This window comes from Diorhabda carinulata, chromosome 5 (genome assembly GCF_026250575.1).
Source record: "Diorhabda carinulata isolate Delta chromosome 5, icDioCari1.1, whole genome shotgun sequence".
Lineage (NCBI taxonomy): Eukaryota > Metazoa > Arthropoda > Insecta > Coleoptera > Chrysomelidae > Diorhabda > Diorhabda carinulata.
Window position 1 is genome coordinate 20,693,208 of NC_079464.1, and position 17,594 is coordinate 20,710,801.

At 32.5% G+C, this 17,594-nt stretch overlaps 1 pseudogene; it reads right to left on the reverse strand.

The window, feature by feature from the left end:
• Positions 1 to 9,716: 9,716 nt before the first annotated feature.
• Positions 9,717 to 11,873, reverse strand: LOC130894536 (cullin-4A-like; annotated as a pseudogene).
• Between the last annotated feature and the right edge of the window lie 5,721 nt (positions 11,874 to 17,594).

A 17,594-nucleotide genomic window follows, 5' to 3' on the forward strand; every position in this document is an offset into this window, starting at 1 on the left:
AATTTCTTTTAAATCAAGGAAACACCTTACCTGTTACCGATTACAAGTTCCTACGAAGCTATCTGAAACATTGGGCATAACCTTTTATTTGATATTGATTTAGTTACTTGACCAGTCTTGCTGGATAATCCTCTACTTTCATGGGATCCATAATTTTTTTGATAAAAACATGAATGGTCAGCGATACTTATTCAAAATTATTTACCACCCATAATGTAAAAAATCATTCTTCCTAATAGGTGGATTGGCCACCACGTTGTCCTGACTTAAATACAATGGATTCATTTTTTTTTGGGATAAACTTTCATTGTAATAAGGACGAAACTTTTAATGCACTTCCAAGTTCAAAGAACTATTCTCCGTAGACTCTGGAAATGTGTAGAGGTGCAAAGTGCCCAATTCGAATATTTATTAAAGTTTTTTTATTTGTTTTCATTTTGATAAATTGTAGGCTAACCAACTAAATTTTCCTACATTTCTATTTTTTCCTCAAATTAGTAACACGATGTTCGACACTATACGAGAGTTTGATTGTGTTTTAATATCTTCTGTAGGTATTTTCAATAAATAATTTAGAAAATATACTTAAATATAACTTCTGATTTCGCAACTTTAATTGCCCATAACTGCATTATTTTCACGCCATCTACGTATCAAGTCCCGGAACACCCTGTATAGTAATAAAGTAAGTTACAGTCATAACCGAAAAATTAGCAGTTTCTATTTAATATAGATCAAGCATATTAAAAAACCTCGTATATTCAATTTTTAGAATTTAATTACGTCGCGTTTCTCTATATGGAAATATTAACGTATCACCCTGTATCGTTTTACGTATTTCATACTTCATGTAAAAGGTAGGATTCGATTAGCCAGCTTGATCCATACTTTTTGAAACTACTATATAATTTCCAAGATATTCTATAAACAATGGAAGACATTTTATCCACCATGTTTGTCGTTTGTCAATTATTCTGATTTTCTTTCAGTTAAAATCTATCACTTAGTTCCTTAATTGCATCCAGCACGGGAATAATAAAAGTTCCTCATACACAAATAGGTGCCCTTTGATCAATTATCCAATTTTTTTACCCTTTGAGCGTACCTACAAAAACCACTTGAAAAAGTAAGGATGGACAACAGATTTTTGCACAGGCTCTTCATACAGTACGCGCAAATTTTGATTATCTTATTTCCATTATTATGCTTGAAATACAGAGTAGAAGTTTCGAAATTATCCATTCCACGGTTATATGTAACTAGTGGCGTCGGCCGTGGAAACAATCGCTGATTTCGGCTTTGTTTGTCGGACAGTTCCGACCGATATTTGTCTGGGCGATTGTAGAGAGAAATAGACTGGAGGGTCGGCTGTGTTGTAGCTTTCCGTGAAAGCAGAACTGTATAGCGGACATAGGCGTACCCAAACGGGGTTTTATAAATCATTTTTTACGATAATTAATTAAATAAACCAGTACGTTGTAAAATATTTCAATTTATTCGTATTTAAATGTCTGAAATAAAAATATTTAATGATTAATTAATTAGAGGACGTTATTAAAATACGTCAAGTTCTAATTTTTAAATAAAAAAAAACATTTTTTATGTTTATTTCTAAAATATTATTCACAAATAAATTTTTAAAAAAGTATTATATGAAATAGTTTATTCTATTTATTTTTACTTTTCTAAAAGATGAGTCTACAAAGACAATTGGATACGGGCATGGCCCTAAATATGGAGGAGGTTAGGTTCGAATTTATTCTAGATAATTAGAGTGATATGAATAAGAATTTTTGTTCAAGTTTGGGAGACGGTAGTAGAGAAAATAAATAACCTGCGGATTTCTTATAAGAAAGCCTTTAAAATTTGGAGCCGGAACCGATGAAGTCTATGTTTCTCGTTTGTGGTACTTCGACTTGATGAATTTTTTATATGATGAGGAAATATCTACGTGATTTTCTTTTTTTTTGCACAAAACAAGCCAGGCTAGCGTAAGCGTTTCATTCTTTTACAGCATAAACGTCCGATAAACTGCGCAAATGAGCTGTGCAGTTCGCTTGCGCAGTTTTATCGTGTGATTATACTTCATTTGGAGGTCTAACTGTTCTTAACGACCACCTCCTAGTGAGTCCAGATTGATTCGATTATTAATTATAATAAAATATATGCCGATGCAAAAAATGGTGCTGAAGACAAAATAGAAGATGTACATTAACCAATAATGCTTTGGGCTAATGAATCCTTCAAATATCTTAGTTTATAATAACAATATTATACAGAGTGAGACCTTGAAATCCTGTTGTAGAGGGTTGGACAGAGTAATTTGTTTACTCCTTTTGGAGCAACGGTTGCTTGGGGGATGAATTAAGACTAGTCTCTAAGTACAACAGCTTCTTGCCCTACTGAAAGGTGAACGTTTTATTAGACGCGTTGTTACTCGCTTGATGTCATCTAAACAACCTGAACAAGTAAAATCAGTTGTTAGACAAAAGACACCTATCAGAACCCTATTGGAAAATCTTGTTATATGGCTGGGGGAGTTATGAAGGGTTAGTTTACTTCGAAATCATTGATGAGATGACAGGCTTAGGAACCCGGAAGCGGACAATGCTAAATCACATAGTGTGAAAATTACGCGGACCTTGCACCGTGAAAAAATTTGAATCTAAAGAGATGTTGAAAATGAAGCACGACGATAAGCGCAAAGAAAACGTTTACCAAGGTCTCCATTAACTTGCTGAATGTTGGATTAAGATCATAAAATACGATGGACTATACTTTGAATATATTATTGGAGGCACATCTCTATCAAATCCCATTTCCCTTGTCCACGAATCTTTCCAATGTGTTGAACTGTTTGATCGTTGTAAGGCCGGCTCCAACTCCAATTCTGGGTACAACATTCGACCCAACTTGACTATGTTTCGTAGATCGCTGCATTTGCACTAAAGTAATTTGTTTTTGCATTAAGGTCTTCCAATATTTTATAATGGGTTTGAGGAGGTTTAAATATCGTTTAAATGCACTAATAACAAATCAAAATACAAACAATTGGTAATGTATATCAGCGACGACAAGACTTGCATCAACATAAAGTTGAGGGTACTATATGTGGCTGTGATTCAGACGAATACGCAGAAAAATAGATTCATCCCATCTTCAGTTTCTTCGCTGGTGAGTCCAGTTCATAAAGTTAATATTATAGATCGAAAGAGCGATGTTTGGGAGCGTCTTCAGGTGGACCCGAACTGCAGATATACAGGGAAAGAACAATGGTATACTTCTATCCATCTCTCTCTAGTTTGATCGAAGTTTAGAGTAGTGGGAATGACAAATGAGGATACAAGTTTTGATTTTAAATGCTGGTAAAGAATGTGGTAAATTGACATACTGCTTTATCTATCTTAAATATTAACTCTATGGTTCAGGCGTGTTTGGTAATTCGTGATCCGCTGCAGCGCAGGATCTACTAGTTACATTGCTTTTGTTATATTCTTTACATACTTGGCTCCTTAAACTGCTCCTTTTCTTTATGTTTGAACCGCTGTATCTATTTCCGTTGCAACCTCATCCTTTAACAGTTTTTCGAATGTTTTCTTACAGGGTTTGTCTATTATGGACACAACTAATTAATTAATGTTGGATTCGACGGTTGACCGGCCATTTTCGGGTGTCATCGGGCGATGACAGTCGTGTTTGTATACCGATTTTAATGTTCACACTGCTGACAGTTAACATGTTAACAAACAACGACAAGTGTTTTGATAGTGTTGATTTGACAACATCCTGAAGTGTAGCCAACTTTCTATACTTCATTTTCCTGTTTATTAAGCGTTAATCGCATAGATGAGGGAGATGGAACACTTGACACTTGAAATTTTCGTTGTATCTCATTCTGATACTAGAACTAGACATTCATTGAAAACGTAGGATAATATTACTTTGTCTATGGGTAATCGTATTACTGAAAATATCATTATTGTCTTCTAAGCCCTTAACTGGTGATGTGGGGCCAAATGACTCTAGTTTGGAAGCCTAGAAGGCTTCTAAAACGAGCTTATCGCCAAAGGACTGGGATTTAGAGTATTTGGTTTCACAAGAGACACGACTTTAGTTCTATTATCCTCATCTCGTGAACTCATCATTATTTTAAACCAGATATCATGCATTACAACAAAGTTGGGGTCCAACAATGTTCAAATTACTCATCTAATCAAAGAACAAGAAAATGTTCAGAGCAGCTTTGTGATCTACTTATGTTTCAAAAAGGTGCACAACATTTGTCGTTTTAATTTTATTCGTTTGATGTGACAAATCTCCTTCAGAATATCCCTAGGGAAGTGGTTTTCTTGACATCAATTAGACAAATCGTTTTCATGTTACTTGAAACTTCAAATGCCATGTCTTCACTTCCCAAACAAGCTTCTCACAAACTTCAAATGTGCTGATTGAATCATTTATTATAGTAGAGCTCGAATAATCATTCAGTCAAGTTCAATCAAATTAACACCGGAACAAATCAAAAACAGAATAAAGGCAGTTGAGGGTGACTTGTGTCCATGATTTTCAAAAAAATCAAAAATTGGTCAAAGTTTGTGGACGAGTATCATTAAAAGATCACCCATGTGCTGTGGAAGGTCCTGTGACTACTCCAGAAAATATTAAATTACTGGAAAAAATTCTTCCAAGTGCGTTTAAAAAGAAATTGAGTACAGTACAAAAGCACTAGAATGCTGGAAGCGATTTTTAAAGCGTTGCCGTGAATTCCAAAAGATATAATCCGACATCCAAAAGAGAGGCTTCGGAAAAGTAATGAAGTACCAAAAAAGTGATGGCTACAATATTTTAGGACTTTTGATTGACTTTAAAGTGTCAATTACAACCGTGAACGTGCTTAATTACTATGACTTATTGAGGTGCCAAAAAATTATCGAAAAAAGCGCTTATATCCTCAAATAAGCTTAATGTTCTGATCCCTCCATTTAGATATTATCAACTTTGTAAGTTACTAAGCCGTTAATTATGACAAATAAGAAAAAATTATAAAAAATATATTTTACAAAATTGGTTGTACCAAACGTATTGGGACATACGTTAGAAACAATATGAAGACATCTAATCAGTGTCTTTAAGAAGGCCCAGAGGAAGAAATCACAGGGTGTCAGGTCACATAACCGTGCGGGCCACTTAGCAAATCCTCGGCTGCCTATACATTTTCAAAAATTAACATTAAGGTACTCGGAGCTCCATCCTGCATGAAATGACGGATATTCGCGAGTTTTGGATCGTTGTCGTACATCTTCCAGCATTTTTAGATAACTTTGACCTGTCACGTGACCCTCAAAAGTACGAGACCTCCCTTATGGATACCAGTCGATTTTTCGAGACCCTTGCCTGACTTTTGTCGACTTCTGTATTTCATTGAAATATGCTTATTCTTTGGATTCTTTTTTTTTAATTGACATGACATATTTCGTTGTTTTCTAATATTCTATTACTTTTTAGTGGTTTTACCGAAAAATATCAAAAAGCGAAAAGTTATTTACAGATTTTGGAATTTTGTATATGAGTTAAATCTATTGAGTAAGCAAACTGTTTTATTTGAATGAATTCATTTAATAAATGAATAATAAATAATAAAACAACAAAAAAATCGACACCAGCTTTAAATATACTATGCTTATAAAAATTATCTCCCTAGTTAAGAGTTTGTTATTGTTAAAAGTGATGTTTTTTTGTGACTGAAGAAATTTGTGAAATGATCCCAGCGAATTGAGCAAAATTAAGTCACTTTTGACACCAATTTGTCATCCAATGTTTTCTGGAAAACTGCCCTATTTTGATAATAATGTGGAATGACTTAAAATGCATTTTATTACACAAATAATCACAAAATTAATAAGTTTAATGGTTAATAAAAGTGTGGATTTGATTGTTCCTGTGGATATTAAAGAGCAACTTTGGAACTCCTACCTAAAAAATCAACTCGGCAGTACGATATTGAATATACCAATCTCCTGGTATGCTGTAAATTGAACAAAGTAGAAAGAAAATTCAATGAGTCTGTTTTCTTAGCATACTTACAAGAAAAATAAAGAATATGGAGCTCATCAACTTTGTGAAACAAATTTTCAATGATCAAGTCAAGCGACCCTGTTAAAATTATATTTAAAACAGAAAAGTGAAGTATACCGTTCAAAAAAATCAAAAATTCTCACACATAAACAAGTTAAGAAGTTTATAAACATGGTACCAGATGAAAAATACCTGATAATTAAGGTAACAACTATTTTCTGTTTATGTCGAGCCTATCGGTGTGAAAAAATGTGTAATTGACCAGTGGAAGGTATCGAAATAACAAGTAAATCATCAACTTCCAAACACAAAACCGAAAGTCAGTCGTAGTTTTTTATCTGCAATATATGAATAGAAAATGCACTGCCAATCCGGTTGGTATGAATACATTTGGGGTAAATAACCTCTATTGTCGCCGAATTTCTCAAACTGACACAAACCAAGCAATAGACAGACCACTATTTTCGTATATCCCCCGTTCTTTGCTGGCAGATTCAGAAGCAAATATAATGGAGATAAAACAACATGGTGGATAGAAGTCTTCAAAACTAGCCGAGTGCTAAGTTGTTAATTCCATTGCTAATAGAAATGCTATTGCGGAAAACATTTTCCCAACCTCTAACAACACGACTTCTACTAGTTATGATCTTACTGGGGATTCTGGTAATGTGTTGGGAAGCTCCCTAACGTTGCAAGACATTATTATTAGCAATTATTCTAGTTTTACCACGATATTAATGTTCATAAGTAATCATTGTTAAATATTGATCAACCTCCACCCCCTATGTCATTGTTTTTAAGTTAGGTTAGGTTAAATTAGGTTAGGTTAGCTGCTACTCAAGAACACTATTCATATAAAATATCTTGCGTGCTCTTTTAACACCCCCTCCCCCCGCTACACCCCTTGATCTTTTTTTATCATAAAAAAATAGTTATTGAATTTTCAATTTTTCCATATGTATTTTTCTGTGATAAAATAATGATTACTTATGGTTACGTCAATACTATAACACTATTAACACTATTTAGCTATATTTTTTGTTTAGATTTTTTCAAATAAAATTTATAATTTGTTAACACACGTAATTCCGAAAATGTCAAATTTTTATTCTTTAACCTTCTCTATTTTTTTAACAAGGCATGACCGACGACTGGAATAATTTTTTTGTGTTCAGTATACTTTTCTTTATTACCCCTCACAACCCCAAATCGATAGGGTGTGGGGGATGAATTTTAGATAATTACCAATATTTTTAATACCCTTCCACGTAAACAATGTTTCTAACTCTGTTGGCTGTCATTAATGTCACTTTTATGACAGTTGTAAAAAAATATATAGTTTTTTAAAAAATTTTATCGCTACAATTAAAGTAGCTTCCATAAGAATTTTTCTTGAATCATCGTTCTAGATGGTTACTAATCCGGCATTCCATTATTTGTAAATTTAAAATCAAACGATGATTTTCCATGTGAATCACTATCCGTTTTCTCCGTCTATGGATAGCAGTGAAACACTGACGTCAAGGAAAAAGAAGCACACGAGTATAAACCGTGTACCAGAGAGAGATAGCGTCACAAGAAACTTATTAGAGTAGGGAGCACGGGCGACCCAACCTAACCATACTCCAGCCCGTCCGCCGATCGATCCGAATGCCGGAATAGACAAAGACAGACTATGTTTTATGCATGGGTGTGATCGCCGGACGGGCCGGCAAACGGCTGAGTCACAGTAATTGATAATAACTTAGACATTGCTCTTTGCTGCTACGTTCGGGTTCTCTCTCATTCGATGATGGAGTCCACATTACAGTTTTCTGTTTTGTCGGTGAGCTCAAGTTGCCTTACGCGATTAAAAATTAGCGATAGAGGAAAATAAATATGAGTTTTCGTTGTCATCAGCGTTTTATTATTCGCTTATATTATACACCGTATAACCTACCTACGTATCACGTTTGCTATCTGTTTTTCGAGCGTTCGCTTGTTATGTTCGCATTTTGCTGCTGCAAAACATGTTTATTGTTCATGATGTTTGTCGAAAATTACGTCACGAAATTAAATATCGAATGGATCCCGTGCTAACAGAATTTTTCCATGTACGACTTTATTTTTACGAAAACGCAGAGTAGAACTACGTCGATTTTAATAGAACTAAAGTATATAGGGTGTATCATGATAATATCGGTTGCCAATGTTTACTAAATAATTATACAAAAAGAAAACTTTAATATTAGAAGGATATCCCATCGTATTCTATGATTTTAAGCTCTTTGAGATCTTAGTAAAACCATATTTTGGATTCAAATATTTTCCCATTCAAAAATTTCACCGAGGATCTGAATAAATAGTTAATTTATGAGGTAGTGAGGTTCATATGTTCAAATAGGAGTGCTAGGAAACATTTGAATCACTAACAGACAAACGATTTAGTGTGATTGATGATTTGTTATTTATAAAATTAAAATCATTAAATTATAAAGCTTGATACTATTGTTTGAATTGAGAATTCATTTGAATTAGATTAATTTTCATCAATATATATTCCTTTGGGTAGTTTATAGAGAACTCTAGCTTTACCATAGGCTAAGGACTGAATCTTCTATATTAGTAGCTGCTTTAACCCATTGGGGAACATCCCCAACTAAAGTTGCTTGACAAATCAATATTTTTTAGGAATATAAGATCCGTGAAAACAGGTCGTTTTGGGTAACTCCATTTACTGCCAGTTACCTGGTTGATTTAATTGAGAAAAGAGGTAAGTTATTTTCTTTTTAACAGTGCTATTATTTCCATCTTGTATTTTATGGTGAAACAATGGAATTGAACTACAAAATTTGGCATTTGAGTGAATCTATTTTTTTAATTCTTTAACGTTGGTGCCCATACTGAATTAGACACCACACGGTCTCGGACAAGGGGCTGAAAAATCTGAATTCGGGAGAGGAAGCAAAATTTTTTTTGACAATTTTCTCACTTCTAAAAAACTTGTGAGGAAACTTACCGAAAAGGTTCTTTGGGAACAGGGATATCATGTGAAAATAAAGTAAATTATGAAATCCTGCAGGTGTTTTTTCGAGAAGCAGGGGATAAGTGTCAAATAATATCCAATGGGGGAAATGAATTTGGTCCGATGGAATGACAATAATTACAGTTTTGACAAATGGTGTTCGAAGTGACCCAAAATCCGCGAATCGGTTTTCCAAAAAGTATAAATAATGCCAATTCATATCCACATATAGGATTGTAACAAAGATGGTGGTGGCTTAATGTGTTTTTGGCCATAATTGTTTGGATGATCCAAGGATGACATTCTGCAGCATTATGGTACAAAATCATCTGGTTATGGACCACGCCCAGCGCGTACAGAAAAATATAAGCTTCATTCGGATTGGTTAGATGCAAAAATCGAACAATTTACTCATGTAAGAAATGCAATGTTTGTTTCCATTCGGAATGTTTGTTTTAGTACCATCAACCATAAAATATAAATTGTTGACGTTTAGAGAAAAATTAGGTGAAATATTATAGATGAATAACTCTGCAGTTACATTTTTGATTAATAAAAATAATTTCAAAAAATTTTTAGTCTCATTTTTCTAATTTAAATCCTGATTACACTAAATTTTTTTAACTGAGGTGACTCCTCAAGTCATATTGTTTATGATGAAATTTTTAAGTTTGAAATAAGGAACAACTAATTCCTTTGGTCCTGTTTTGAATGTAGCTCTCAATCAAAATGTGGGTTGCCACTGGATTTTTTTACACTAAGATAGACATCCTTAAAAATGTCCTGAAATCTCACCATCTGATCAGAAAGGATGACAACCAAAGCCTGATAAGTCGGCCAATAGCCCATTCTGGGAATGCTGACAGTCATATCATAGGCTAGATTTCGAGTATTAACATTTAAATGTTTATATCTTTACTAATTTCCATATCTTTAAACATTCCTTCCAATTTGGAGTGAATCCTCCACCACATTCTTGTTTCAGTTTACTAAGCATACTTTTTTGGACATCTACACTCGCGGATTTTCCTACAACGAGTCTTTTCACTTATAAAAGACTTGAAATACATCTATGCCATGAATAAAACGAAAAGCGTCATGATTTTATCTAGTCTTTCTAATTATTCTTCAGCTGCTTCTTTATTTCCATCACGCACCTAATAATCTACTAATTTCGCTAAAAAAAAATGAATTCGATGGCAACGATGCTTCCTCATCCATCGTATAGTCCAGATCTGGCCCCCAGTGACTACTGGCTATTAATTGATCTTAATAAAAAATATTAATCCAACTGAAGAACTCTTGCAAATGGTATTTTGAAATTACACAAAACGATGGCGTGCATCAATTGGCTGCCCGAAAACTGGACATTTTTATATCTCAATTTGCAATGGATGTTCTGGTGAAAAATGTCTTAAAAATGGTGAAGAAGAGGACGAAGACGAGAATACAGACAGTGCTAATGATGATTGTTAACTTTTATTTATTTTGTACATTAATTTGTTAATTTTTTTATAATTATATGTATAATTATTTCCAAACTACAATCGTTACAATGTTTTTTACATGATGGGTTGTTTTTAAGGGATGAAAATATGCAAAATGATCATTTACAAATCAAGCACTGCATAAAATATCAATTTAACATAAGTCATATTTTTAAATCTATAAATAGGATCATAAATGTTTTTTTTCAAATTTTATGCAACAAGGGATGATTTTTAAGGGTGCGAAATTTGAGACAAAGGAGCATTTGAGTTGAAAACAATAAAAATAATATTTTGAAAATAAATAAAGTAAGATATAGTACTATAATTGTTTTTTGTTTTAATTTTATCATAAGAGGGGTTCATTTTTAAGGGTTGAAACACATTGATTGAGTATTGAAAACATAAATAGTATCGTTAAGCTTCATGTGATCTTTATTTTAATCCTACAAATGTATTTTTAACTTTCTATAAATGCTTTGGATTTTATTTTATTGAATTTTGAAAATAACGGGTAGTTTTCACCTCTTACAATAATTTGCACAATTGACATAGGGTAGGATAAATAGAACTTAATTCCAAAATTTCACGCAAATTTATGCGTCGTGTTGGAATTCTAAGAAATACCATATTTTGGTAATTTTATATTTTCGCGGTCCCCTCGTTTTTTGGCTCTAGAAAATCGAAAAATCATCCAATTTCGATTAATTTTTTTTCAAAATCTTCGTTTGTACTGCGGATTTACGAAAAAAAATTATGGGAATAAAAAATGGAAACTTATATTGGTTTCAGGGCTTTAAATGTTCATGAAAATGCACTCATTCACGTATAATTGTTGATAACTTTGTTCCAAATAATACAAATAAAGTTTTTTTCATAATTTACATTAAAAAGACGAAAAAATTGAGAAAAATTATACAAAAATGTTGGTTTATCATATTTTTATGTTTAAAAATAATACAATTTCTCTTAAAATTGGCTTTCCTCACATATAATCGTTTGTACCTTTTTAATTAAGTAATCATTAAAATTATATGAACAGACACATTCTAAAAATCACTTATTGTAATCAAGTACACGATATTAAAAGTTAACTTTGAAAAATTGAAGATTTTCATTAAAAAAATGGTATATTATTAACCTAATCTAACCTAACCAATATGTTTTAATTTTTTTTAAACCCAAATTTTTTTTCATAAATCCGCCGTAAAAACGTAGACTTAAAAAACATTCGTCGAAATCGGATGATTTTTTCAATTTTCTAGAGCCATAAAACGAGGGTACCGCGAAAGTACAAAATTACCCATATTTTTACCGTTGTTTACTGGACTAATATAGATTGTCAATAAATTTGATTTATTTGGTTTTTATTTGCTAAATATCTTTTATATAATGTACCTAGACTATGATCTAATATGAGTTTTCTTTTCAAAACTGGAGGAAACAGTTTAAGAGTGAGAAACAAACAGTTTTAAGAAGTTTCTCAACTCTTAGTTTATAGTTACAATTATAGTTCGGAGAAGAAGAATCCCAAAAAGATTTTATAAGGATATAACTATCAATTCACTATACTAAAATAGCACATATACGAGGGTTAAACGGTTAAAGAACACGATAAAATACGAGGTATGTCGACAATGTTAGTCCGTTTCTATTTCCATCAGCGGTAGCGCTGAGATTGAAGTTCCGAGTATGATTGGCAGTCCTGATTCAACGAAATATACCCCATTTCAGTCGCTGCTACCTACTTGATGTTTATAGTGCTATTTTATGATGTCAGCCTTAATTTAAAATGCAAAAGTTAAGCCAATTGAAATTTATCGGTAAATCTGCGAGGTTTATGGATAAAATGTTATGAGTAATTCAATTATTAGAAGGATATGATCCAGTGAACAATGAAAAATGATTTGGACGCCCGTCTTTTCGTACTGATGAATTGTTTCACGCGATTGACGAGAAGCAAAACCGTAAGTTCACAATTAGTGTTCTTATTATGAAATTTCAAACCCCACGATCACTATTTCATGAAATTGATAATGAAAAACTGAAATTTCGAAAATTTTGCTCACGCAGGGTACCAGAAATTCTTACTGAAAACCACAACATACAACCGATCGAGAATGCACAGTTTTTGGCAGGCTACAAGTTAAACCTAGAGATCAGCCATGTGCACCGTTTTTTGGGACAAAAAGGCTTTTTACTGATTGATTTTTTACCACGAGGTCAAACAATTGTGAAATGGCGCCGCGCAATACAGATCAAGCGCCGGGGATTACTATCAAAAGGCGTTGTTTTTCCACGATACTATCTAACGTTACAATTGGAACGTGATAAAACAATTTCTACAGGAATTTGTCTAGGACGAACAGCCCGGAGCTAGCTCCTAGCGACTTTGTTCTCTTCATACACCTAAAATCCTTTGGGGTTAACACTTCAAACATGATAACGAGCTGTTAGGCATACATAAACTTGTGTCACACTATGAGGGTTGATACTTAAGCTGTGAGATATGGCCAAGGGCAGATCCAGGCTCTAGACAAAGGGGGATCATAAGTATTAGGACGAGTCCTCCCCCAAAGACATTTTAAGCCTTTTACCTACAAAATATAAGTTAATTACGTTGTTTTTGACAGCATAATGTCGAATTTTACGCAATTTTTACTTTAAACTTTACTTTACTTTACTGAATCAAAAAACAAAGTTAATTAATTAGGGATTAGGGGGCTCATGACCCACATGACACCTTCCTGGATCCGCGCTTGGATATGGCCACAAAGATGTAAATATTTGGCTGTAAAAAAAATTTGTTCGGTTTGGATAATTCGACAATCGCTCAAAAAAAAAGATCTTGTCAATTGGTGCAAATAAATGATGAAAAAATTCAATCGGCGCTGCTTCAAAAGACGTATATGAGTTAATGAAAGGTGATGAATCATGGATATATGCATATGAATCCGAAACTAAGCAACAATCGTGTCTGTATGTGTCTTCCAAGTCGAGCCAAATCCAAGAAAAGTTATTCGCGTACGAAGCAAATGGTTATTCCGAAATAACTGGACATATCGCCATCGTTCTATTGGAGCAACGTAGATTGGTCAATTCTGAATGGTACACAAGCATTTGTTAACCCGAAGGTTTCGAAAAAATCAGGGAAACCAATCGCGGAAGACAAATCATTCACCACCACGATACACATCAGTTCAAACAAAACCTTTTTTTTAAACAGTTTAAACAACAAATTGATGGGTCAACGTTTTTCTATACCTGAAGAAGCAGTTGAGGAGTTCCAATTACTTGTTTTGGAGGTACCTCAATCGGAATGGGAAAAATGCTTCGACAATTGATTCAAACCCTCTCAAAAGTGTATTAATCTAAATGAAGAGTATTTTGAAAAACAATAAACCCATATTCAATTATAAATATTTGTTTTTATTTGTCTCAAAAATCTCGTGCCTATAAAATTTTGGGTAATTATCTAGATTAGGTTACAACCCTCCAATTTCGTTAAAATTTTAGTATGTTATAGAGAAAATTATGCTGAAAAATTTGATATATATTTATGTAGGGCGCGGAAATCATCCTTTCACATAGTTCTTCAACTTTGAAGTTCCAGAAAAAGAAAAATAATTTATACATCATAGTTTAGTTTCGCATGTCTAACCTAACCTAAGCTAACCTAACCTAAGCTAACCTAACCTAACCTAACATAATATTCAACATTGTTTATTTACATTAAAAAAATATTTTTTTCAACATTTTTTCTGCGATTACGTTGGAAATTTAAGTTTGCACATTAATGCATAATTACCTAACCTAGGATGCACTGCCATTTTTTAAAACTAATAATTAAAGTAGGCTTTGCGAACATTCGAAAAAACGTCAACAATCGTATTTCAAAAAATGCCACGGTATTTAAACACTTTTTTTTAGGCAGTCTAACAGTGTTTTTGATAGTTTTTGAGATCCGTATTATACAGTTTTATGTTTGACAGACGTATTTGTTTATGAAAAGTTTGACATGCCACCAACATTAAGTCTGGAAGAGAAAATTGAGATTGTGCTAATAGTGGGTGACAAGTATAAAATGTTCATAATTTCACGATTTTTAATTCTAAACATCTTTTCTTTATAAAAATTTTCGATATGGATTTACTCTAGAGCAAAAATCACATTTTTTGACAAACCTCGTATACGACTGAAAAAATTTATCATCTGATGATTGATTTATAGGTTTTGGGCCATGCAGAACTTTTTATAAAAAATAACTTTTCGTAAAATAAATAATAAAAAAGTTTACCAAAAGTTTAACGAAATTGGAGGGGTGTAACCTAATCTAGATAATTACCAAATTTTGGAAGCTATGTAAAAAATTAGTGAACAATTGTAGATTTTTGTACAATAACCAAACTTACTTGTGGATATACCTTGTATATTTAACTCCACTATATTTCTCTTTGAGTCTCGGTATGACTTAATACTTAATGAATATTTTTATTGAAGTAGAAAGAGTAAATTTGAACCCGGTTGCCTCATGGATCCGTTGCTGCCTTTAATAGAAGAGACTCAGCTAGCCTGTCTTTGAATGATGAAGTTTTTATTTAATGTTAATACTTTTGAGTTCCCCTGTACTCGCAAAATGATTAAGAATCTGCATGACAATATTTTCAAAACACAATTGTTTTTGCATCCGCAAAATATTATATTCATGATGCTCGGTGGGCCAGGCAATTGTGTCATTTTGATGGGGACTATTCATGTTCTTTTAGATCCTCTCCCCTATTAGTGGTCTCCAAGAGAGGACGTATAAACCATCCACCACGGACACCAGGCACCTCGTAGGTCATGATATTTATATATATATATATATATATATATATATATATATATATATATATATATATATATATATATATATAGGCGACGAAGATGTCGGCCATCTTGGGCTTAAGGTACCTGGTAGAGTTAGTACAATTTGCCACAATCCCACTACGAAAACGCTTATAATCTAATAATGTAGCTGGCAAAGACCAATCTCGGCCATCCTGGGCACCAGGTACTTCGAAGACTTTATCTGTCGTGATATTAGTGATCAGCGACCTCGAAAACCACTGACTAGTAAAATTGAACTGACTTCCGGTGATGTTTTTTCAGTTATAAATTTAAATTTTCAAGATGCATCTTTCCCCTTCAAAAATGTAAATAATTTTCATTTCTTATCCATAATTTTTGCTTTGTTTTGTTTGCATCTTGATTCGTCTTAATGCTCAAAAATTTTTGTGCTTTATTTCCTCGCCTATATATAGACATTTTCATTTATTTCTGAAATATTTCTAAAGTCGGTCCTGGTTTTATTTGTCAAGAATATTTTTTTTATGTGTAGTTTTATAATTTTCATCTAATTTATTCATATTTTCCCCAATCACACGTTTTATATTTAATTATTAAATATATTATTTTAAATCAATTTTGAAATCTCGATTACATCCAATTATTTACAGGTGTTTCGCTGTAGCTTCCAATAAGATCGCTAATCTAGAACGATTACTCGAATGCATTGTTTTGCAGCTGACATTTACCCTGACCTACGCCTTTCGAGATTGAAAAACAAACTGTAGAGATACATCGAATGCGAATTTTTATCAGAATATGCGCAACCACCAGAATTTGAAATCTTAAGCGGTAGCCTAATTATATGTATTGACAAGAAACTAAAATTTATATTGCCAGTTGCACCAATAAAGTTCTTGACTGTTTTACTTATATTAAAGATGTTACCCAAATCAAACAATGATTTTGTTTAAAAGTAAATTAATTGTTTGAGAAAATAATACTTTTAATCTAATATTAAATATCCCGAAAGAAGAAGGAGACAAACAGGTCCGGACTGGCCAGTTACGCAGGTCCACGATCGTGGAAAGCTCCGTACAAAAAAAGTTTTTGTGTTATTAGTAGGTATTTTGTGTAATTTTGGAGTAATGTTTCAGTTCGAGACAAGTTGTATTAAGTGATGGAGCAAATATAAGACTTTTCCATAAAAGAAGAATTTCTTTAATTCCTTATTTCTTAGACCTTTTGATATGTTGATGTTTCTAAATGTTCTTGATTTTAGGTCTCTTCTGTTTCAAAATTAGTTTTTTTAATAATTTTTAAAAGATAGACAAAAATTTTACGTTCCGACTTTCCTTTAAGTCTTTTATATTTTATATTTTGATAAAGACTTAAATATATATATCAAATTGGAACCTCATAAACAGAGAAAAACTCTGTTTTGTAAGAAAGCAACATCATGAGTAATTAATCGAAAATAATAATAAAACTTCATTAATACCGAGCATTTTTTTATTTGTTTTCATAAAAAAAAGATTTTTTTGTTTAAAGTTTATCGATTGAGACAGTACGATGTTTGCCGGATCAACTAGTTTATTATAAATATAAATTAACAACATAAATATACAACGTAAAGTACACATCGCCAAATATTCTTTCACATTAACGTTCCTCATTTTTTTTATCAAGAACCACATGAGTTTATGTTTAATATACCAAACGGCACAAATTGCAATATATACCGACTCCCAATCACTGCGATTATATCCACTGTTATGATAACCACTTCCGCTGGTAGTTGTTGAACGAGAGTACGATTTCCCGTCAACACAATCCAGGAATATTTAAAAAACAGTTGGATTGTCAACTTAATGAAAAAATGTTATTTAAAACAGTTTTATCAAAATATCAACTATAAGAAAATATTTCAAACATGTATTGAATATTTATTACAATATTGCAATAAATGTCCGATTTCCGTAAACCAGAAATAGTTGGTACTTTACAAAACTAACTGAATATCGATAAATAGTATTTTATAATTGGATATAAAAGATACAAAAATACACTTGTTGCTAAAAATTGGTATTGGTAGCCTAATTATAAGTATTGACAAGAAACTAAAATTTATATTGCCAGTTGTACCAATAAAGTTCTTGACTGTTTTAATTATATTAAAGAGGTTAGCAAATCAAACAATG